Source organism: Artibeus jamaicensis, unplaced genomic scaffold, assembly GCF_021234435.1.
Source record: "Artibeus jamaicensis isolate MK-2021 breed Jamaican fruit bat unplaced genomic scaffold, CSHL_Jam_final contig_465, whole genome shotgun sequence".
Taxonomy (NCBI): domain Eukaryota; kingdom Metazoa; phylum Chordata; class Mammalia; order Chiroptera; family Phyllostomidae; genus Artibeus; species Artibeus jamaicensis.
In genome coordinates this window covers 42,652,734-42,677,993 of record NW_026521843.1, presented here as the reverse complement: position 1 = coordinate 42,677,993, position 25,260 = coordinate 42,652,734, and the positions used below count along the sequence as shown (strand labels likewise).

At 38.6% G+C, this 25,260-nt stretch overlaps 1 pseudogene; it reads left to right on the top strand.

Annotated features, from left to right (window-relative positions):
- Positions 1-23,306: 23,306 nt before the first annotated feature.
- LOC119035054 (T-complex protein 1 subunit alpha-like) lies at positions 23,307-24,203 on the top strand (annotated as a pseudogene).
- Positions 24,204-25,260: the final 1,057 nt, after the last annotated feature.

Here is a 25,260-nt window from a genome sequence, read left to right as displayed (position 1 = left end):
AAGAACAACTCAGAGCCCCACAGCCAATAAATCTAAGCGATGAAGAAATAGCCAAACTTTCAGATGCACAGTTCAAAACAATGGTGATCAGGATGCTCACAGAACTGGTGGATTTTAGTCACAAATTAGAGGAACATATGAAGGCTAAACTAATTGAAATGAATGGAAATAAACAGGAAATAGTAATGGAAAGGAAACTGGGACTCAAATCAAGGGAACAGAGCAGAAGGAAGGAAAAAATGACCAAACAGAAAAATATGAAGAAACAAGAATTCAAAAAAATGAGGAGAGGCTTAGGAACCTCCAGGACATCTTGAAATGCTCCAACATCTGAATTATAGGGGTACCAGAAGAGGAACAGTCATGAGTGGAAACCTTATTTGAACAAATAATAAAGGAGAACTTCCCCATTCTGGCAAAGTATCTAGACTTCCAGGAAATCCAGGAAGCTCAGAGAGTCCCAAAGAAGTTGGACCCAGGAAGGAACACACCAAGGCACATCATCATTATATTAGCCAAGATTAAAATGAAGGAGAGAATCCCAGAAGCAGCAAGAGCTAAGGGGACAGTCACCTACAAAGGAGTTCCCATCAGACTGTCAGCTGATTTCTCAAAAGAGACCTTACAGGCAAGAAGGGGCTGGAAAGAGGTATTCCAAGTCATGAAAACCAAAGACCTACATCCAAGATTGCTCTATCCAGCAAAGTTTTCATTTATAATGGAAGGACAGATAAAGTGCTTCTCAGATAAGATCATATTCAAGGAGTTCATCATCACCAAGCCCTTATTATATGAAATGTTAAAGGGACTTACCTAAGAAAAAGAAGATAAAAAAGATGAACAGTGAAAGGACAGCAAACTCACAGTTATTAAGAACCACACCTAAAACAAAAGCAAATTAAGAGGACAGCTAGATCAGGAGTGAACCATAGAAATGAAGATCTCGTGGAGGGTTAGCAACAGGGGAGGGGGAGGAGGAGAAGGGGGGAGAAGGTACAGAAAATAAGTAGCATAGACAGTAGATAGATAATAGATAGGGGGAGGGTAAGAATAGTAGGGGAAATATAGAATCTAAAGAACTTGAGACACGTGTTCATGAACTAAGGGGGGGAATGGTGGGGGGGGGGTGTGCAGTATGGAGGGGAATGAAGGGGGAAATAGAACAAATATAATGGTATAATCAATAAAATAAAAAATATATTAAATAAATAAATAAAAAGTAAATAAAACAGTTGCTCAGAATACCCTGGATATTTTTTAATGATCAATCTGACCATTCAACTTATGCTACTCTTGCCTCCTTCCCCCAACACATACTTTCTATGAAGTCTGGCAAGAGGACAAATAAGTGGAACCATACACTGTGTTCATGAATTGAAAGAATTAACATAAGTAAAATATCCATACTACCCAAAGCATTCTATAGATTCAACTCAATTCCTATTAAAATATCAATGGCATATTTCACAGATATAACACAAATATTCCAAAAATGTATATGGAACTAAAAAATAGCCTCAGCAAAATTGAGAAAGAAGAATGAAGAGGGATCAAAATACTCATATCAAACTATACTACAAGGCCACCATGATCAAAACAGTCTGGTACTGGCATAAAAATAGACACATAGATCATAGAACAGGATAGAGAGCCCAGAAATAAACCCAAGTCTCTGTGGTCAATTTATATTTGACCAAGGGAGCAGGAGCATAAAATGGAGTAAAAATAGCCTCTTCAACAAATGGTGTTGGGAGATCTGGATAGCTACATGCAAAAAAATAAAAATGAAACTAGACCACCAATTTATACCATACACAAAAATAAACTCAAGATGGATGAAAGACCTAAATATAAGTCATGACACCATAAAAGTCCTAGAGGAGAACATAAACAGGAAAATTTCAGATATCTTGCTTAGCAATATTTTTGCTGATATGTCTCCTAGCACAAGGAAAACAAAGAAAAAATAAACAAATGGAAATATATCAAATTAAAAAGCTTCTGTAGAGCTAAAGAAACCATCATCCAAATGAAAAGAGAACCTACTATATGGGAGAACATAATTGCCAATGATACATCAAGCAAAGGTTTCATTTCCAAAATATATAAAGAACTCGTACAACTCAACACCAGGAAGACAAAAAATCCAATAAAAAATTGGGTAAAGGACCTGAACAGATACTTCTCCAAGGAGAACATACAGATGGCCCATAGACATATGAAAAAATGCTTAACATTACTAGCCATCAGAGGGATGCAAATTAAAACCACAATGAGCTATCACCTCACACTTGCCAAAATGGCTATCATTAGTAAATCAACAAACAACAAGTGCTGGTGAGGATGTGGAGAAAAGGGAACCCTAGTGTACTGTTGCTCGTAATACAGACTGGTGCAGCCACTGTGGAAAACAGTATGGAATTTCCTCAAAAAAAACTAAAAATGGAACTTCCTTTTGACCCAGTGATTCTGGTGCTGGAAATATATCCTAAGAATTATGAAACACCAATTCAAAAGAATATATGCATCCCTATTTTCATAGCAATGCTATTCACAATAGCCAAGATTTGGAGACAGCCTAAATGCCCACCAGTAGATGAGTGGATAAAAAGCTTTGATTTATTTATACAATGGGATACTACACAGCAGTAAAAAAAGAAGGCATTCTTATGTTTTGTGACAGCCTGGATGGGACTGGAGACTATTATGCTAAGTCACATAAGCCAGTTATTAAAAGAGAAGTGCCATCTGATCTCACATATACGTGGAATCTAATGAACAAAATAAACCTAAGAGCAAATAGAAGCAGAGGCATAGAATCGTGGAACAGCTTTAAGAGGGGGGAGAAGAGGTGGGGACTGGTTGAAAGAAGGTGAAAGGATTAGTCAAAGAACATATGTGTGCATGACCCATGGGCAGGGACAATAGTGTATTGATTGACAGAGGGAGTGGGGGCCAGCTGGGTGAAGGGGGCAAAGGGGGTAAAATTGGGACAAATGTAATAGCACAAATAGTAAGATATTCAAATTAAAAAATTAATTTGATCCATTCAAATTATGCTCCTCTTTCCCCCTGCCTCAACACACTTCCTATTCAGAATGCTTGCCACTTTAAAGTCTAGTAAGAAGGATGAAGTTGGCCTAGCAGTAGCCAGTCTAGAAGAAGAGATGAAATAAGACACAGCTTTGTTGGAAGAAGTATTCTTTGCCTGATGCCTGCATTCTAAATTACTTGTGAATTCTACAATTTGGAACTTGGAAGGAGTAAAAGAGTCAATTTCTATAACTTATGCAGAAACTAATATAAGGGCAAGAAAGGAGCAGCTTTAGCAGAGACAAGACTATAGCTACAGGCTTTCCTCATGCATTTTCCTTTAAAAGTTCATTAGAACTGGATGAAATCTTGAGGAAGGAATGACCCCTCCAATCAAATATGTATTTGATGAAACGATAAGCTTGAGTATTTGTAAGCTAAAGAGGTGAACCATAGCAGCTTATAGGGGTAGGCAAAAGTGGGTTTACAGTTGTTCATATGGAAAAAAACATGTGGGCTATGATTATTAAAATAGCTTTATTAACTATATTTCACATATTCACAATTATAAACCTACTTTTGTCTGCTTCTGTATATTGGCCAGGATCAACTGCATAGAAATAGAAATAGATAAAAATAGAAATAGCCCTGGCTGGTGTAGCTCAGTAGATTTAGCACGGGCCTGTGAACCAGACAATCACGGTTCAATTCCCAGTCAGGGCACATACTGGGGTTGCAGGCCGGTTCCCTGCAGGCCAGTTCCCAGCAGGGGATGCATGAAAGACAACCATACATTGATGTTTCTCTCTCTCTCTCCGTCCCTTCCCCTCTAAAGATAAATAGATAAAATCTTTAAAAAAATAGAAATAGAAACTAGCTATTTTAAGAAAAAATATTTAATACATGGAATTAAAAATGTAAACAATTATAAGTAGAGGTAAAGGGTTAAGTTCCAGGCTAGAATTTAAAAAATAAGTCCCAGAATAGCTTTGCAGCACTAGCCACTGGTAGAGATGTCACTTTGGCCACCAGCAGGAGACCAATTATTGAAACTGTTGGCTTCAGGAGCATATATTGGGAGTCAGGTAGCTGCTGCCATTACCACCACCACTGCTAGCTTCAGAGCCATGGTAAACCTCTGAGATGTGTGTGTTATAAAACAGGCCCATTGCTACCCGTGAGGCTAATAACTAGCTACTGAAATACTGACACAGAAAAAGCCTGTGTTTCTCTGCCTGACTGTGCTTGCTAGCAGAAGGGATCAAAAGAAACAGCAGAATAGGTTTCACCACACTAACTGCCACTTCCCAAATCTTGCACAAATGCATCTAATTAGCAAAAGCTAAATCACACAGTATCCTATTTGGAAAAAGTCGATTTTATTTTTCTAGACCCTACAGTCCAAAAAGGCATGCTAAAAGGAAGGTGAAGTGAATATTTAGAGAGCCAATTGACCTTATTCATTATACGGGTATGATAGATTGACTTACTTCACATTAATTTTCAGCCCCCTTCCCTTTTGTCTTCTTTTACAATAGAGGCTAGAAAGATAAATGCTCCATCAGTTCCCAGTGTCTCTTGTAACCGGAGTTGCCCACCTGACCAATGAGATATAAGCAGAGGTTTGTTAAACAAATTTGTGGAAGTATTGCTTTCCCTCAAAAGGGGAACAAAGCAACAGATGAAGCCTTTTGCCCTCACCTTTTTTCTTCCTAAAATGTGAGTGTGATGCCTGGAGGTAAAGCCATATATTGACCATTAAACTGAAAGCTAGCAAACTAAGAGTGATGGAGCAGAGAGAGAAAAGGCTAAGTCCTTCATTATGTTAGGCAGCTGCAAATGGCATGGATTCCCTACCATGAATATTTTGTTATATAACCAAAATAAGCCCTCATTCGTTTAAGCTATAATTAAGTTTATTAGGTTTTCAAATACTTTCAGCCAAACATTCCTACATTTATATACAGACTTTCCTGTCATAGAATGGGTATGAACATAAAATAGTGTACTGTATGTGAAAATACCTTTTAAAGTGTTAAATGTTACGTTAAAAATATTTTGCAGCATCTACAAAGACAGATATTCCACAAAATATATACATAAATATTTATGTAGATTTACCTACCTGTTACCCTATTTTTTATATTCTTGCATATGGATATTTCCATCTGTGATTTTTTTTCTGGTGGAGAGCACCCTTTTGTATTTTACTTGGTAAGAAATTCTCTCAATTTTTAATAGATTGAAAATGCCCTTATTTTAATTCATTTTTGAAGGATATTACTGGGTAGTTCTAAGTTGATAGAGATTTTCTTTTGGCATTTTGAAGATACCATCACATTTACTCTGACTTTCATTTTTCTGTTAAGAACCAGCTGTCAGAACCATTTTTCTGTTAATCTTATTGCTGTTCCTTTATGTCTCTTATTCTCTGACTACTTAATTTTAAGATTCTTTTCTTTATCTTTGATATTTAGTACTTTTGCTACTACATGGATAGGTATGGTTTCCTTTTTTTGCTTAAGAATTATTTTATTTTTGTTTTTTCCCTTTGTAGAGCTATTTTAAGTATGGGTATATCTACTAATTTATTTATTTTGAGCTTTATTGGGGTATAATTAACTAATAATTTTTAATATATTAATATTATGATTGTATATATGTATATATGTTTATATATGTTTTATATACATATATATTCTGAAATGATTCCCATAATCAAGTTAATTAACACATATATCACTTAGTATAATGCCCCTCAGGTTCACCCATGTTGTTGTAAGTGGCAGAATTTACTTCTTTTTTAAGGTTCAATAATATTTTATTGTCTATATATACCACATTTCCTTTATCCATCTGTCAATGGAAATTAAATATAATTATTTTTAAATCCTTGGTTGATAACTTCAATACTGGATCTTCTGTGAATGTTTTTATTATCTGTTTCTATTCTTAGTTTTAGATCAAGTTTTGTCTTCTTGATGGACATTGAGTTTAGAAAAACTATAGAAATAATTTGTGATCCTGGATGATGTTTTATCTTCTTCCATGGAGGATTTACTTTTGCTCTGGAGGAAACTAGACTAGTGGCAAATAATTGTGGCAGATAATCCAAGTACTGAAATTATTAAAAGTGGCTTCAGCCTTGCAAGTCAGTGGTTTCTCAAACCTAGATGCACACTGGAATCTCATTGGAAGTTTAAAAACATGCATACATAGACTCTGCTCCAGAGATCTTATGTAATTGGTCTGAACTGAGACATTGATTTTTTAATGGGTAGTTGTTTAAACTTTCATTTTGAAATAATTATAGATTCACAGGAAGTTGCAAAGAAATATACTGGGAAGTTCCATGTACCCCTTTCCCAAAGCTTTCTCACCAAATGCCAAAATCCCACACCATTAAAATACGAAAAATCAAAAAACTGACAATGGCACAATCTATAGAGTTTATTCAGATTTCATCAGATATACATGTACTTGTGTGTGTGTCTGTACAATTTTTTCATACCTGTAGCCTTCTATAATCACCACCACAATCAAAATACTTAACTGTGGTGCTCTTTATAGCCACACCTGTCCTCTCCTCCATCCCTAAATCCTGGCAACCACTAATTTATCTCCATATCTATAAGTGTTAGTTAATGATTGTTATATAAACAGAATTGTGCACTATGTATCCTTTGAGATTAACCTTTCCTTGGCATAATTTCGTAGATATTTTTAAATTATAGGGCACTGATATTTTTTAAATCTTCTTAGGTAATTCTAATGTGTATCCATGATTGAAAGAAAAAGGTTGTTTAATCATTGTACACTATATTTAAATAGAAAAATGACAGCTCTGGCCAGGCTGCTCAGTGTGTTGGACCATTATCCTGTACACCAAAAGGCTGTGGGTTCTGGGCCTGGTCAGGGCACAAACCTAGGTTGGGGGTTCAATCCCTAAGTCTCATGTGCACTGGAAGCAACTGATCTCTCTCTCTCTCTCTCTTTGCCTTTCTCAAATCAATAAATATACCCTCAGGTGAGGATTAAAAAAAAAAGGGCTCCGGCTGTTGTGGCTTAGTTTGTTGGGCATCAGCCTGCAAATGGAAAGGTTGCTGGTTCAATTCCTGGTCAGGGTACATGTGCCTGGGTTGTAGGTTCGGTTCCCAGATGGTGCATATACAAGAAGCAACCAATTGATGTTTCTCTCTCACATCAATGTTTTTCTCCCTCTCTTTCTCCTTCCCTTCCCCTCTCTTTAGAATCAGTTTTTAAAAAGGAAGAATAGAAAATGGTAAACATTTAGGACTAAGTATAGTTCATACTAAAAACCAGAGTAAAAAGTGTACACAATAATATGTAATAGTCATTTTTTTCTGTGCCCCACCTAAAAAAGAAACAAAGGATTGAATGTCAGTCAGGAAGAGGATAATCAATGATAGTCTTTATTTCAGAACCATCCCCCCAAACTTCTTCACTGTATGTGTGCCACCTACCCACCTGAAGTTAAAGCCCAGAAAGAAAGAGTATAATAGAAACACCCAGAAAGCTTAGAGAAAATTGCAGCTAAAAAGACTATAGAACTCTTGGAGAAGCCCTGAGTTTAGTGAGTTTGAGCCAGGATTCTGAAACACTCACTGCCTGGGTGGTAGATGAGCCACGCTGAGGGAGGTGTGTAGGCAGATGAACCCAAGAGGCACTTGGCAAAGTCTCATACTCCAGGGTGGTTCCAGAAGATATTGAAAGTTTCTGAACTCTCAGTGCAGGTAAAAAAGTGATGAAAGATCCAGAGGACAAAAAAAAAGGTTGGGTCCGGGTTCAGAAGGACCCCCACGACCAGGGCAGGTGAGGACTCACTATACTCTCAAGTTGACAAAGGCTGGCACAAGAATAAGATACCCTGCCCCATACAAGGATAAACCCTCAGGGTAAATGAAATCACACTCCTGCCTAGCAAGAAGTTGGGTAGCCTCAGATCTCAGAGTTGATTTAAATATTTACTTCATTTTAAGCCAAATTGACTGAATTAAAATGAAGAAGCAGTACTGAGTGTTTTCTACTGTCAAGGAAAATGAGAATCCAAGAGCTAAATAGAATTTAGTTATGGCAACCTTGTTCTGAACATTTTAAACTGCTGTAGTACTCTTTTCAATATATTTTATATCATGTAAAGAAGTTTCCTTCTGTAGCTTTTCTTTTTCAGAAATGATTAGACTCTTCTGCCTTTTTAATTATATTCGATAAATTCAAAATTATTTTGTCAACTTTCCCAAAAGCCCCTGGGAAGTCCTCTCCCATCCCTGGGAAGTTTTGATTACTAAATGTAAGTTTATGTAGTAATCTGGAAGAAAATAAAACAAAAAGATTTTAACCTGTTATAGTTGCAGCCAAATAGAAAAGAAAATATCTAAAGTCAATCACATTATTCTTTTTAATCCATTAGAAGAAAACATTTGTTTTTTGATTATGGAAATCAAAACACTGAGGCCCTGAGACTTGACATGGGTTTGGTTTCTGGAAACCAGTGCTAAAATCAGAAATAGTGCAGGGCTGGCCTGAGGCTTTGGGGACATGAAACAAATGGAAAAGTGAGAACAGTACTCAAGGGAAAGTCAGACCTGGGAACTCATAAAGCAGACCCAGCCTTGCATCCACTGGGAACTAGGTAGAAAGGCAAAACCCACTGCAAATGGAATAAACAGGTTCATGGGGGAAATCAAATGGAAGTTTGGTAAATTTACTTAAGAAGGGAAAGCTGAGTTCCAGGCCCTTATGGAGCTTCCCCTGCATTTGGGGATGAATTTGTTGCAGGTACCAACTTTGTTGAGACAGACAGGAAAGAGGACTTTCTCAAATAAGGCTTTCTCTAGGAGATACAGATATATACTAGAAAGTGTCCTCTTGTCCTCACAATAAATTCAATCAATGTTTTGAATAAGTAAAGGGTTTCACTAAGCTATGGTCTGGGGGGAGGGAACAAGGAGATGTGCTCTTCAGATGTCCTGTTAAAAGAGCCTTGTGTGGAGAGCATGGCTGATCCACAGACTCCAGTGGCCTCTGTTCAGTGACTGGGCCAGTGGGTATTCTCAAGTCAGACCATTCTTATCTGATGCAGGATTCCCCTAATACACAAGTTTTGTTCAGGGACTCCCCATCAGCCCGGCCAAAACTTGCTGAGAACTGCATTGCATTTGAAGGTCTTTCTACTCAATCTTCCTTTCTTCCTCACCTCTCACCTTTCATATGTATCGGGCCTACACTGTGGTCTGACAGCATTTCTTACCTACTCCTTCCTTCTCACTTTATCCTTCAAAAGCATTTCCCCAAGAAATCTGTGGGACATCTAATCCCATTTTGGCCTCTGCTTAAAGGATTCAATATGGCACAGTTGTCCAAATGGATTTGGTACCTTAATATCTCCTTTCCACCCTAATCCTCCTCCCCTGAACACAACATTTATAAACATATACATTTATCAAGCATTTATTATGTGCCAGGTGCTACACTAATTAATTTACATTCATTATTTTATTTAATACTTGCAATCTCCTTATGAAGTAATTACCATTATTGGCAATGTTTTAAGATGAGAAAATTGAAACAGATAAGGCCAGAATAACTCATTCAGTATGACATTACTAACATAAAACTAGGCTGATATACCAGGCTAGCCCTGGCTCCAGATGTGACACTCTTACAGCTGTGCTAAATAGCCTCTAGTGGCAGCTGAAGGTATCTATCAAGAACACCAGTAAGAGATCTTAAAAGTTCTCATCACAAGAAAAAAGTTCGTAACTAGTATTATGATGGATGTTAACTAGAATTGTTGCAGTGATCATTTTGCTATATATACAAATGTTTGATCATGTTATATACCTGAAACTAACATGTTATATATGAATTATACCTCAATTAAATTATTTTTAAAAAGAGCACCAAGACTTGTGTCCAGAAGCTCTAGAACTCTCTCTAGGTTTTTCCACTTGCCTTCCTCTTGCTCTGATATGCTCTCCTCTGTTTCCATCCATTGCCTCTGCCTGGCCATTTTGGGTGGACCCTTAGTTGAAGTATCTGTCTGATTTTGATTTTGATTGGAACTATCCCTGGCCTCACTGATTTTGATTTTGTTTTGTCCCTCAGCTTCTTTTGATCACCTCATTTACTCTGCAGATCAAAGCCCAGTTCTGTTTTCACCCTGAGTCCAACCTATGTCCTTAGCATACTGTCTCCTACCATCTTCTCCTACTCATACTTCTTCTACCATCTTTTACTCCTCAAGCCCTCTTCACCAATTGGCAGCAATTTCATGTGGGATCATACTGATTAAAAACTGAGGACATCTGGTTACATGGCCCCAAAGAATTGAAAAAACAGGTGTTCAACAAAAACTTGTACAGGAATGTTTATAGCAGCATTATTCATAGTAGTCAAAAAGTAGAAACAACCTAAACGTCCACTAATTGATGGATGGATAAACAAAATGTGGTTTATGCAGTTGAATCTCATTATTCATAGTAGTTATGTTCTATAAAGTCACCATGAACACTGAATTAGTGAATCCTGAACAATAGCTCCTAGAAAAAATAGTTAGGTTCCTGAGATACTGTGGTTACAATATTTTTGTCAACTTTTCAATACATAATATTGTCTTATGTGTATTTCTGTTTAAAGACACTTTAATATGTATTGTTGATTCATTAACATTTAACTCATGGCCAACAGCACTGTAACATCCCTGGATGAAACTTATCTAACATATATTTTCTCCACAAGGCACATCACAACTTTCTTGCACTTAGGAATACTAGATAGCACTTCAGCACTACACTTGGGTGCTACTTTAAACAGTGAAGTCACCAATGACAAGCAAAAAAAAACCCTGGAACAAAATAGGCTATGAACAGGACACTTACAATATGAGAGCTGAAACAGGAAAGCATAGAGTTGCCTTGTTCCACCTCAGCTGGAAACATGCACATCACACCTCAAAGTTTTCACCACTCTGTGTATGTGCATGTCTAGGAATGACTACAAAAGCACTGTGTTGACTTGGGGGTCACAAGTACATTTTAACAAGTAGGCAAATTTGCAAATATGCAATCCACGAATAATGAAGATTAACTGAACATACAATGGAATATTTTTTTGCCACAAAAAGGAATGAAGTACTATAATATGCAATCATGTGGATGAACTTTAAAAAATATCTTGTTACATGAAAGAAGCCAGACACAAAGGCCACATATAACATGATTCCATTTATATAAAATGTCTGGATAAGCAAACGCATACAGAAAGCAGATTAGTGGTTGCTTTGAGCTGGGAAGGAGGTGGGAAAGATAAGTGATTACTTAATGAATACAGGTTTCCTTTTGGGGTGATGAAAATGTTCTGGAACTAGAGTGGTGGTGGTTGCACAACACTGTGAGTGCACTAAATGTCACTGGAGTATAGTTTAAAATGGCAAGTTTTATGTTGTGTATATTCTGCCACAATAAAAAAAGGAAATCTTTGAGTCTCCAGGAAATAAAAGAAGCCTTCTTGCTCAGAAGACTATATGTATGATAGATCTCATTAAACATGAAAAGGTACTACATTTTGCATGTTTCCTATGCCAAAGTCCCAAATATATACTCATCATGTTTATATAGACTTTATATAGAAATTATAAACTTCTTAATTCACTGCCTCTCAGAAAAACAAAACAAAACTGAGAACATAGCCTTATACTGAACTCAGATTTTTCTTTGTGGATTCAAGATGAGCTGTTACAAGTATTCATCTTTCTCAGGAATCTAATGATAAAGTCCAGAATCTACAGAAATGGCTGGACAAGCAAAGCTACCCACATGACGCAAAAAAGTCTTCTTTTTTTGGATGGGGCAAATCCAGGTCATGGACTCTAGGAAAAAATGAAGAGCAGTTACTCCACATCTTGCATAATTTAGACCCTTATAATATAAAGACTCATAAGTTGCCATAGTTGACTTCTTTCTCATGGAATTTGCCTGGAAAAATGGATGGACTGATGGAGCACCCACAGACAAAGGCAGAATTGCTCCATTCAAACATTGGAATGGCTGTCAAACTATAAAAGCTTTTACATCAGGCCCAGAGCATGATGATGATTTTTTAAAGTATAATTGATCATGCATCAATTCAGGGCATTGCATTGTGGATGATGAGTAGTGAGAGTTAGGACTTCCTCTTTCTGCTAGTGCTGTATTTAAATATTGTTAGTGTGGGAAGCAGCCACCACACTGAGATTAAATATGCAGAGATTTTACTAGGAGGGATACCTTTGAAAGAAAATGAGGAAGAAGCCCCCAAAAGTTGGGGAAGTCATGAGTTCATAAAACAAGTCTGAGCCCAGGACAAGGAGAGAGGGAGGAAGAATGGGTGGAAAGCATCCTAGATGGCTACAGTCTAAGAAAAGTTCAGGGGTCCTTAAACCAATGTAGTCATCAAAAGATTCCTGTGTCTACCAGAAGTGAAGAAGTGGGCATGCTTAGTATTCCTGCTGCACTCTGTCACTGACTGGGAGCAGCCTGTGGGAAGCATAATGTCAGGACAAATTTAATGATGGATTTCAGAGCAAAGGATCCGTGTCCTGCATTAGTTACAAGAGTAGTTAGAGGTCTGGTAGACACAGTCTCATGGAAGTCACAGGAATGGGAAAAGACTATAGGAGACCATTCTGCATGGCGTGGGCCCAGCTCTCACTCAGAGATGCACAGGACCCACACCCATGGATAGGTGCTCCTGTGAGAAATTAGGTCTGTACTGTACCTAGACTGCTTTGAGACTTGCTTTTGCTAAAACTCCTTCACCCTGAATTGAAGCACAAGCACCTACTGTAACTTCCTAAAGTCTGTGCTAACCCTCCCCAGTATGGAGTGTAACCAGTTCAACCACTTTTCCCTTTGCATTTGCAAATATCCTTCTTCTGTGATATGATTAGTGGTATCATCTCCTTTGTTTTCTGTAAAAGGTAACCACCTACAGTGAACCTGTGCATAGTAAATGAGGACCATAATGTGCAATAAAGGCTGGTCAAGGCAAGGGCTGAGGTTTTTTCTCTTCTTGATAGAAAAGCCATGCTGTCCCTTTTCTTCCACAGGACTCAGTAGTCCATGTGAATTTCTCGAGTCTCATCCACAATGTGGTGGACCTCATGAGCCAGGGTCCACATTAGAGAACTGTGTCAGTGGAAGGAAGAGGATGCTAACTGTCCACCTGGACACTCTGGGAACTACTTTAATCTCTCTAAAAATCTTGATGCTGAGCTTGAGTGGGAACAGAATTAAGGGTTCCAGCTATGCAATGGGTGTCACCCCTTTCACTCCCTTCTCTGCACAATATTTTATGCTTAGTACTGGCAACCACGACTGTTAATTTCCTCAAAAGCAGTAACTTCTTTTAGCCTTACTTTTCCCTTCTCCTTTTCTATCGTCTTCTTTTTCTTCCTTTTCCTAATTCCTCTCTTTCTCTCCCCACCAAAACACAGACTTCTGCCTTAGATTTTCTTACCTCAAGTAATAAGAGGTTGCTAACCCTTGTTATTTACAGTGTTAACTCAGTCCAAAGGTGAATATGTTAATGACCTCTGGCATCATTTCTGACTAGATTGCTGATGCTGATGTAAGTTGATAAAGGGGCAGTTGGGAGCATGGTCTCCAGCAACCGTAGACTCTCATCACTTCTTTCTTCCATCTCATTTTCTCTCTTCTTCCCTATTTTTTAACTACTTCCCCTCCACACTTCTGCACATACACACTCACCCTTAGGTACTCACTTTCCTATAATTTTCCTGCTGCATTGTGATTTTGCTGCCTTGTTGCAGGAAGAAACTCACACCAAGAGGAGATAGTGGAAAACACGAGAAGTTTATTATGTGCCAGGGCCCAGAGGAGTCAGTCTCCAAATTCTGAGCCCTGAACAAAGGGTTCTTGGGGTTTATATAGTCTGCAGGGTCTTCCTGTCTATGTAGCAAAGTGGGATACAGAGGCAGAATGTGGAAGTTAGTTCTAAGTATAGGGCTCCCTACACCTACGTGGCAGAAGCAGAGTACAAAGGCCAAATGCGGAAATTAGTTCTGACTGGGGGAGGGGGGAGGGCTAATTTTAGTCCTTGTGAACATCCTGCTGTTTGCTTTCCCAAATGGCCTTATCGCTCTTCCCAGGGTGCTTGGGGTTTGGGTAAACAAAGGTTTTTCAAAGCTTCGCATCAGGCTCACAACAACCTAAGAGTTAGGTACCATGATCATCCCCCTTTACAGTTGAGGAATAGGAGTCCTAGAGAAGATAAAAGCCTCCCTAAATTCACATAGCTGGTAAGTAACAGGCCAGGATTCAAACCAGGAGCTCTATATGCTTTTATGCAGGCTTTGCACTCGACAAGTCCTGGGATAACTTCAGAGAGACCATGAAATGCCAATTGGATTGTGTGGTACAGGAGCCTTGACAAACCAGAGGGCTTAAGCACACCACTGGACTTTTGAGTAAATGTAAGAAACGAGAAGAGCTTTTTAAATGTATATCTTATTTTTTCTATTCTTTAAATTAAAACTTATAGAAGAGTCTTACAAGCTCAGATTGCCCTTTAAGCACATATCCATGTTGTGTTAGACTTTTTACTACTTTGCCCTGTGTAGGCTTTAGCTGCTGTTTATATCCTGCTAGATCTCATAGTTTCATCTTCTGGAGTTCCAAAGGGAAAGGGTAGAGTTCAGAGAAGTCAGTGTCAAATCTTTTCCCTTAATAGCTGCCTGACTATGGATGTGCCACTGTTACCTACTTCATACCAGAAAAGAACAAATGTGTTGCTGACCTGTGCATCCTGGAGAAGTTTATTTGACAATTGCCAAGTTTTGAGCTTTTCAGACCACTGGGATCTGGCTGAAAGGATGCTGGCAGCAGTTTCCAAGGCCTGTGTTTTCTCTCCTAGGAAAGGAGAGTAATTATAGAGAGCAATTAGTGTCCTTAAAATTACACCAGCCCTAATTTATGGATGATACTTCAAAGTCAGGGTTAGCTCTAATTCCTGCCAATTAGAATCTCCCCCAAAATAAGCAGTGCATGTAAAGGAGAAGGAAGGAAAGGAGGAAAGAAAGTCAAAACTTCTCATTCTGTCCTGGAAGGGTTGGGGGAGGAGGAGTAGGGTGAGCGATAAGTCCTTACAATCCCATCCCCACTAACTCTTTTAAATTGCCAGCAGGGGAGGGAAGCACAGATACCTTGACCTTGAGTTCTGCTGATGGATGTATATTTATAGTATAAATAAAAGTATAATTTCACAGTTTTTATCAATATTGGTTTTTCTAAAAGTGTAGACCTGCAATTTCTTCTGGAGTAGACAATGGTTCTCTTGGGGTGGGGATGTAGTATTGTGAATGATTCTTCAGTTGTGCTAAAGCCAAAGTTAGGAAAAGCAGAACAATGTGAGCTAAAACTTTCCTCCAGTTGTGAAAGGATTGGTTTCCTTTGGTGGGGAAATCAGTTTTGTGGGGTTTTTTTAGGCTTTTTAGTGTGCCCGGGGACACTGAAACTGGAATTTTGAGCTTGGGAATAGTGGGGGTGGAGTTGTAGAAGCTAGTGAAAGACACCCCAGCGTTCATAGGGAGTGATGCCCAGGGACAGACAGTACTCCCTGCAAAGGGGAGGTGACCTGTAGGTTCTAGGAACAGAGATACCCAACATCCCTTTGTGTCTTCTTCTTACCTCATAATGGCCATCCATCCATGCCTCCTTCTCCACAAAAACCCTTAAAAAGCTTTTGTTAATCATCACATTTAGACTTGGGTAAGCCTTCACTGCCTTAGGGAATTGAGGTTCCAGAACAACAACAAAAAAAAAAACAAAAGAGAATCCAGTTTTCCAGAGAAGCAGTAAACAGGTAGAGAAAAGTGGGGAGTAGGAAACAGTCCAGAATGTGTGAATAGCCCCTGAGATCCCTAAGAAATATATAACATGGGATGGGATGTCTGTCTGTGCAGATCAAGGCACTTAACTTGAACATTAAAGAAAAGAAGCCCAGAGAATCTAGAGATGGTTTGATTTCACTACCTGGAATCCAGAAGGCACAGCAAAGTATTACCTGAAGCTCTTCTCCCTGGGTTATCCTGTTCATGTACATTTTCCCTCTACCTCCCTGTTCTTCATCTTATCCTGCAAAAGATATTCTCAGGGGGAAAAATAAGTTTAATGCATCACTGGAAAAGGAAGAAGACAGAAAAAAACACCAGAAAGTTTCTGAACAAACTGCTTTTGGATATGCATAATCTACCCCTTGAAAAGTAAAGGGAGAAGGAGCAACCAAACCTATAAGCAATCAGCTATTATTGTTAAATTGTTTATTATCATTTTGGTGTTCCATCCACTGGGCCAGAAGGCACAGTATTATTTTTTCAGGCTTTTCCAGTCACTTTGTTTGCAGTATGAAGTATTTGCCTATCCCAGAACCTTCCCCAGCCCTGTCCTTCCCTCAAGGACAGGTCTATCGACAGCCTCTTCCCATGGTGAATAAATGGCTGTGTGAACATCACTGGCCAGATTCTGGTATACAACAATGACAATGAGAGACCACACATAAAAAATAGGTAATTTTGCTGAGGAGCCCACACATTTTCTTAACTGCTTTATTAAACTATGATGGACATACCATAAGCTGCACTCATTTAAAGTGTACATTATAGTTTGTTAAGTTTTAACAGATGTATGCACCCCTGAAATAACCATTAAAATTAAGATAGGGGTGTACCATTTTAATAAATATTTATGGATGTTTCTTGGAGATGGTGTTTTTTTTTTGTCAAAAATCTACCTCATCAAATGAAATAAACTTCCTAAAAATATTTAACAAAAACACCTGCTTTTTGACTATCTAAGCCCCCCTTTTCTGGATTTGTTTGGTTCTATCAGTGGGATATTTGACAAGGTTACAAATTTGACAATGTGGATTTCCTTGATTCTCCACCAGAGAACGTCTGTGGAATGTGGAGAGGGTGGACATATATGTGTGAGGTAGGATTCATGGTTAGGTTCCAACATGCTCGGCATGAGTTCTCACAGTGATAGGCAGATGAAAGTGGTGGAGTAGAAGGAAACGGAAAAAGCCCAGCGCTGAGCAACTTGGCTGTAGCAGAAACTTCAAAAGACCCTGGCAGCTTGTGGTCACAGTCTGAGAGTCATTAGCACACAGAACTAAACTATTTCCAGCCTGAAGGCGGGAGCACAAAATTCAGTCCTGCGGGATCATGTAAGAAATGAATTCACTAAAACAGTAGGGAAGTTTGAAAAGGAATAAAGCATTTCTTTCAAACTGGAGTTTTAAACATACAGAGGAAAGCAATTCCATGTTCTTAGTCATGCATCTTTGCTTTCAGAGCTTCTCCATTTCTGAAATACAGCAACTGGCCCCAGCAAAGGGAAATGAAAACACAGCAGGCACTGAAATCAGCTTTCTAAATCCTAACTCCTTCCTGCTGTACTGCTCAAAAACTCTGTTTGAATTTGCAGGGTTTTAAGCTGTTGCATTTTAGAAGAGTATCTTAGGCAGAGAAAAGAACGGCATTTCATTTTCAAGGAATGAAAGTGTCTGAAGTGTTCTAATACTCATTTGAATAACATTAACATTCAGGAGGGGTATATGGAAAGGTCCTTAGTATCTAAAATTATGTCTTTCAAATACCATATGATCTCATCTTTGACAGGAAGCTAAAGAATAAAACAAACAAGCAAACAGAATAAAAACAAAGACACTGAAATAGAGAACAAGTGGGCAGCGACCAGAGGGGAGAGGGAAGGGAATTTAAGGGGAAAAAGGGGGAGGGATTTTGAGGAACAAGTATGAAAGACACAGGGATGAGGACTGGGGGAGGGGAAATTGGAGGGAGAGGGGAGACAGGGTGGGGGGGGGTGGGATGGGAGAAATAGATTAAAAAATGTACTTGAAAAGTAACTAAATAAAATTTATTATAAAAAAAATAAATAAAATTATGTCTTTATTTTGGAACACAGAAGCTTCAGTGTAAATATACTTCCCTGAATTTCTTAGAGTGACGATCACTGTGGCAACACTACTACATGTTATGCAGATGTCTGCCCTGAACCAGTTGTTGATGTTGAATCACAGTTGCTAAAGATTAGGCTTAACACAGAGGAAATAACACATCCAAAGCATAACATTTCTGTTTATACCACTGGGTACTTGATAATAAGTACATAGGGCTTTGCCTACCTGTGTAAAGGGACTGTACTTTTTCTATCACATCAAACTTACATGGAGAATTATCTATGCATATTCCTTTCTTGTCCTCTCTAAAGCCCCTTTTCCATTTTAACTTCTTTATAATCTATAAACAGTATCATGATACTAAAATTGTTCTTGCCAAATCTCCATAATTTTCTAGTTGCCAAATCTAATAGTTTTGTGTGTGTGTGTGTGGTCTTCATTCTTCTTGATTTTTCTGCAGCATTTGTATAGTGGACCACTGTTATGCATAGATTTAATTATATCCTCCCCAAATGTATATGTTGATCATTATATCAACGTTATCTCAGCATGTGGCCTTAGTTGGAAGTAGGGTCCTTGCAGATGTAATTATTTAAGATGAGGTCATGCTAGAGTGGGGTGGGCCCCTAATTAAACATCACTGGTATCATTATATAAAGGGAAATTTGGGGACAGACATACAAAGAGGGACTATATGAAGAGATACCAGGAGAATGCCACATAAAGGCATGGATCCGGATGGATCCGGATGATATATCCACAAAGCAAGGAATGCCAACAATTGCCAGCAAAGTAGTGGAAGCTGGCAAAAAAGCATAGAATAAATCCTTCCCTTACAGGCCTCAGAAGGAACCAACCCTTCCAATACTTTGATCTTAGACTTCAGCAGTATGAGACAGTAAATTCCTGTGTTTAAGCTACCCAGTTTGTGGTACTTTGTTAGAGCAACCCTAGGAAACTAATACAATCAACATTTCTTGAAACCCTCTTATCCCAGGTTTTCCAAGAGAGAGAGCTCTCTGATCATTTACTCTTCTCTATCTAGTCCCTAAATGTCTGTGTTTCCTAAAATTCCATCTTGATTCTCTCCATGGAGAGGCAGTATAGTATAGAACACAATTTCTGGAGTCAGCTTTTTTTTGCTGGGCTACTTTGGGCAATGTGTTTTTATTATTCTATTGATTCAGTTTCCCTACCTGCAAATCAATATTTCCTACTGAGAAAGTGTTAAGCCGTAAATTATTTCCTATATATAAAGTGCTAAAGATGTAAGTGCTCAATAAACATGCTTTAATCATTGTGTTCTCTCCTTACTGTCATATCTTCTCTTTTATAATCTCAGCTTCAGTTCTTATAGTGGAAATTTGTTATTCCTTTTGGACACAGTGCACATTTAATCCTCTTCCCACCTAAAAGAGGCCCTGCCTCCTACTGTAGTGGCCATTGATAGTCACAGTTCCAGCCTCCCTTGCAACTAGAACATAGACATTTCAATTGTACTTACTCCGCATCTCTAGTGCAGGAATAAGGAACCTCTCATGGAGCTCTTCTGGAAAGGGTGGAAGCAGCACCTTCAGTGTCCAGAGGCAGCTATGACAGAGGTTGATAATGATGTCCAATGCCATGTGTTGGCAGTGTTGGTAGTACAGTTGCAGAGGCAGGGCCTACCCCCACAAGATGATTTGGGAGTTTTTTTTCAAATAGTCTCTAAGCTTAGTTATCTTTTCTTTCTAGAGAGTCTGTCTGGAAACTACCTATTATCTCTAATATATTATTTTCCTGCTTAAACTAATCAGGGTTGGTTTCTACATGTAACCAAGAGTCTTAATGGGTACAACTCTGGTTTCAAAGATCACTTATGTACTGATCTTCAGCCTCTACTCGTTGCTTGGAATTCCATCTGGACCTCTATATCTATATATTTTTTAAATGACCTTGAGGGTAAGGAGAGGACATAGTAGATAAAGAGAGCCAAATATGTGGTAATAGAAGGAAACTAGACTTCAGGTGGGTAGGTAGCTTGCAATAAAGTACACAGATCTTGAGTTATAATCTTGTACATCTGAAAATTATATAACATTTTCAACCAATGTAACCCTAATAAATTTAATTTAAATATAAATAAAATAAAAAAATAAAAATGCCCTTGAGACAAACGTGTATAACCAAATGTAATGATTTAATGATCGCAAATCTCCCAAAACTGTATTTTCTGTTCAATGGAATTACCATATGCTCAACTGTCCCTCAGTACAGCTTGGGTTAGGTGTGAGATGGGTGTTTATATAGGGAATAAATGCCCTTTCAACTTCCCAAACTAGGGAGAAAAATAATTTCTATTAAGAACATGAAAAAATCAACAAATATATGAAGTCAATATTAATTATCAAATTGAAACATCCCAGTTCTAATTATTCCATAATAGCATAAGAGTCACAAATATTTTTTTAACAAAATATAAGATAAAGTCCATTTTTACAACATCCAATTAACCTATAACCTCCCTCTAAATGTTTTAGTAACACAATACCCAACTTAGAAACCTAGGTCACTCTGGATTCCAGCCAAGTCTTATAAATCCCATTTACAAAATCTTAAAACCTCCCTAGTGCACCCCTTTGTCCTTTCTTCATTTCTGTTGCTATGGTTTAATCATCTCTCATCTGGAATCTGCAATTGCCACCTTATGGGGCATTCTATTAATATTTCTGCCTCCACCCTACCCCCTCAGTCTGGGCTAGTTTGGGAGCCAGTCTACACCAGTGTTCACTATTGTTCTCTTCTCTTACTTTCTCTTCCAGAGTTCTATGTCTAGTCTTCGGATAGAGAAGGAATACATTGTATAACTTGTCTATAAGATCTTGTAGTTTCCAAATATTTGTTTCAAGCCTAAACCAGAGCTCTTGAAGAACTTGGCATCTTTGTTCTCTGCTCTATAATGAAATTTCCCCCAAATAATAGTGATCCCATCTATAGGACTAAAGTTGGGGAGAGGACCTATTACTTAATAGTTAAAAATGTTATCTCACTACATACCAGATGCTCTCCAGAATCTCTTATGCGCAGAATAATGTGTGTGAAAGAAGCCTAAGAAAGCAGCCAGTAGAATGTTGAATTGTAAGCCAGCAGCATGTATGACATGAAAGAGTCATGGAGTTGTTCATCTTGAGGTCCATGGCAGCCAGTGAACCTTTGATTCCCTCAACAACAGTGGCATCTATGGAGAAAAGCCCGAGAGGCCATTGGAGTAGTGCAAAGAGCACTGTTTGTGGATTCCTGGAGGAAGCCAACATTTCTGTGGGTACCTATTGTTGGGATGCAATTTTCCATGAATATTTTCACATTTCTGCACTATCCGGGCCTTCTAAACAAAGAGCACTGGCAAACTTGGTTAAAGAATGATTTAATGGCAAATGTGCTTAGGAAATTGGAATAGAATATTGCTCTGGAGAGATTTAGAGGCTTATTTTCCCTGGAACCACTTGCCTCTCTCTCTCTGGGAGACATTTGCTACATTGCAGAGTAAAGATTATCTATCTATCAGTGTATCAATTATCTGTACATATCTTGATAGGAGAGTGGACAGATATGTCAGCAGCCTTATATAAGCTCTAAGTCTCATAATTTGGGGGTTCTTTTCCTGTGGTACTGCCCTGTTGCACAATTCTTGTTGCATTAGGCTTTTACCATGTCACCCTGTTGAGATTAGGGTTTGGGGGACAAGTGCTAAAAGTGTTCTGTAAGTAATAAATTTCTATTCTCTGATCCAGATATCTTGTATTTTCTGTCAGAATATGAATAAGTGTATATGTCCTGTATCTGCATATATACATGTACATATACACATACCATGTGGAAAACATAGTGCTAATTAAATCCTAAAAAAAAAGCTGAAGTGATATAAACTATTATTACCACCCACTTTACAGATGAAGAAACTAAAGTGAAGTAGGTCTTTACCTAAGGTCAGTCTGATGCTTGACAGAGCTGGGTTTCAAATCCAGTTATTTAACACTAAAGTATATGTTCTTTGTAGTGTAATATTTTATTTTCTTCTATGGACTTGAGTCTCAATGGGCAAGTCATTTGTCCTCTTTGTGCCTCAGTTGCCCCATTTTTTTTTTCAGTTGCCCCATATTTAATGTGAAGGATTAGGTTGTATGACTAGTAAGCTCCATTCCAATTTCATCATTTTAAGATTCTATTATTCCCCTCCTACCTTGTTTCCAAGTTCTCCCTATAGGCACCCTCTTTTCTTGCCAACTTGTCTATTATGGATCCCTGTGCACAAAAACACATACTCTGACATTCAAGTTTTTGTCTGGCTACCAACTTCCATTGATCAAGGTCCTACTGATTTGTCAAGGCACAAGAATCATTAAGAGAACCTTGGTGATGGCTCTCCAACAGCATTTGATACCCACAATATTCATTTGACCTGTAAAGTATTTGGCATCTGTTGCTTCACTTATAATTTTGTTTGTTTCATAAATACTTCAAAACAACATCAGTGTATATTTACTTATCTTCATGGCATTTTGCATTTGAATAGGTACTTAGGTTAACAACAGAAAGTTATAACAGAAAGAAAATGTGTGTGTGTCTTAAAAGATGATTCAAACAATACATGTCACAAATGATAACAGAAATATCCTTTTGTCTTGTTTAAACATGAATACTTACAGCCAATGTATTCCTTCTGTCATTATTTCAATAAGGATTTATTAAGTCCTGCTCTTTGCCATGTATTGTACTTGGTGCTAGAAAAAGTCATGAACAAATGAATACGTTCTTGGCCTTCAAAAAGTTTACAGTCAATTGAAGCAGGGAGGATAGATGTTAACTGAGTACTTAATGTTGTAGGCAGGTTTCTAGGATGACTTCAACAATTTCTAGATCCAGGCACTCAGGGCCTTGTGTAATTCTTTCCCTTTGTGTCTGGGCTGAACTTAGAACTCACTTTTCATGCTTCTGATGAATAGAATACAGGAGAAGGGACGAGATACCATGTCCATGATCAGATTACAGAAGTCTGTGAGTTCTGTCTTACAACTCTTTCTGTTATTGGCTCTGCCTCTCATCCTCCAGCTTCCTGCCATTTGGAGAGATTCTTTATGGAAAGGCCAACGTCCCAAGGAGCCAACTGCTCATAAGAAATTGAGGTGACATCAGTTATTAGTGTCTATTGACTTGCCTGTAAGGAAGCTCTGTGTTATATCATTGAAAATCAAATTATTAATACAGATGAACTTAGAAGAGAGTGCCTGATTAATGCTTTTAAAACATTAATGTCACCCAGAATTATTGGAATAAATGGTGATTTCTTCGCTAATATGGAGCAGATGCTGTACTTGCTATTAAATATAGAGATGTAAGAGGCCAGTCTCACTATGCAGTCAACTCCTTTAATATTCTGAAAGCCCATGTGGGAAGTTAAATGGAGAGTATGCCTATCAATGGCTACGCACTCAACTGTGTGGTGGGATCCCAAGGCATACCCAACAGAATAGTTAATGCAAAATTGCTGGCCTTGACTTCAGCCTTCAGAAAACAAAAATGAAGCTTGGTGTACAGGTGGTTATTACAGCCCCTGAAAAACTGGACCAGGTTAGACAGAGAGAATCAGTTATCTCCAAGGAATGACTCCGGAAGGTCCTGTCAACAGGTGCCAACATTATTCTAACCACTGGTGAAACTGATGGGAATCAATGGAATTGATGATATGTGGCTGTGGAGACTGGAGCAATAGGGGTTAGAAGAGCTTTAAAAAGGGACCTTAAACACATTGCTAAAGCTTCTGGAGCAACTATTCTGTCAATCCTGGCCAATTTAGAAGGTGAAGAAACCTTCGAAGCTTCTTGTTGGGAGAAGCAGAAGAGGTAGTACAGGAAACAATTTGTGATGGTGAACTGATCCTGATTAAAAACACTAAGGCTTGTACATCTGCATCAGTTATCTTATGTGGGTCAAATGATTTCATGTGTGATGAGATGGAGTGTTCCCTACATGATGGTCTTTGTGTGGAGAAGAGAGTTTTGGAGACAAGATTTGTGGTTCCAGGTGGAGATGCTATAAAAGCAGCCCTTTTCATATACCTCAAAAACTATGCAACCAGCATGGGGTCTCTGTGTTACAGAACAGGGGGGCTGGCCCTGAGTGGGTCTGCCTAGGGCCAGCCAGTAGTGTGTGGGTTCTTGACTTCATGTAGGAAAGATTTCACAATATAAATCCAGGTGATTATAAAGGTGTATTTATTAAAGCTGGAGACAGTAAAACAAGGAGAGCCTAGGTTGGGCTGCCTTAGCTCACTGGGAAGTCTGAGAAAAAGAGGCCTTGAGGACAAGTTCGGGGATTAATCTTGGAGGAGCTGCTGCTGCTCACTGCTCCCCTAACTGCAAGTCTAAGAGTCCCTTACAGTTTAGGAGATGCATGCCTATTGGGGAAGAAGTGAGGGAAAAATAGGAGAAAAGGAATGGTGTGCACAGCTCCCCAGGAGAGTACATGCATTGGGTCCTTCATCTTGAGGCTTTTATCTCTCTCTTGCAAGTGGGATTCTTAGGGAGGTCTTAGGGGAGGGTGTCAGCAGAATATTCATCAATTTTCCAGTTATGGTCTTTCAGGGTCATGGTCGCCACTGGTCAGTGCCAGGGCAAGAGGTCATTAGTCACTGTAGTTGGTTCTGGTGTAGCCCACCTGCTTTTGCTGCTTTTCTGAGCCTGGAGCTGAATACAACTGAAGCCTAGATGTTATCTCTATGGAGGTGAACTTCTGTATCTAGCTGTAAATTGCTTGCCCATTTTGTTTAGCTATTTGTCTCAGGTTCCCTCTTCCGCTTGCTAAGGGATTTTCTTAGGTTTTCATTATCCTATTTCATCTGGAACAGCTTGCTATTGCAGTCTGCAGAATCTGTTCTTTTTTTTTTGAAGAACTTTTTTTTCACATTTTAAAAAATTTATTTAGTTATTTTTCAAGTACAGTTTTCTTTTGTCAATTTCTACCATCCCAGCCCCCCCTCCGCCCCGTCTCCCCACCTCCCTCCCATTCCCCTCCCCCCGAGTCCTCATCCCTGTGTCTTTCATACTTGTTCTTCAAAATCCCTCCCCGTTTTTCCCCTTAAATTCCCTTCCCTCCCCCTCTGGTCTCTGCCCACCTGTTCTCTATTTTAGCGTCTTTGTTTTTATTCTATTTGCTTGTTTATTTTGTTATTTAGCTTCCTGTTAAAGGTGA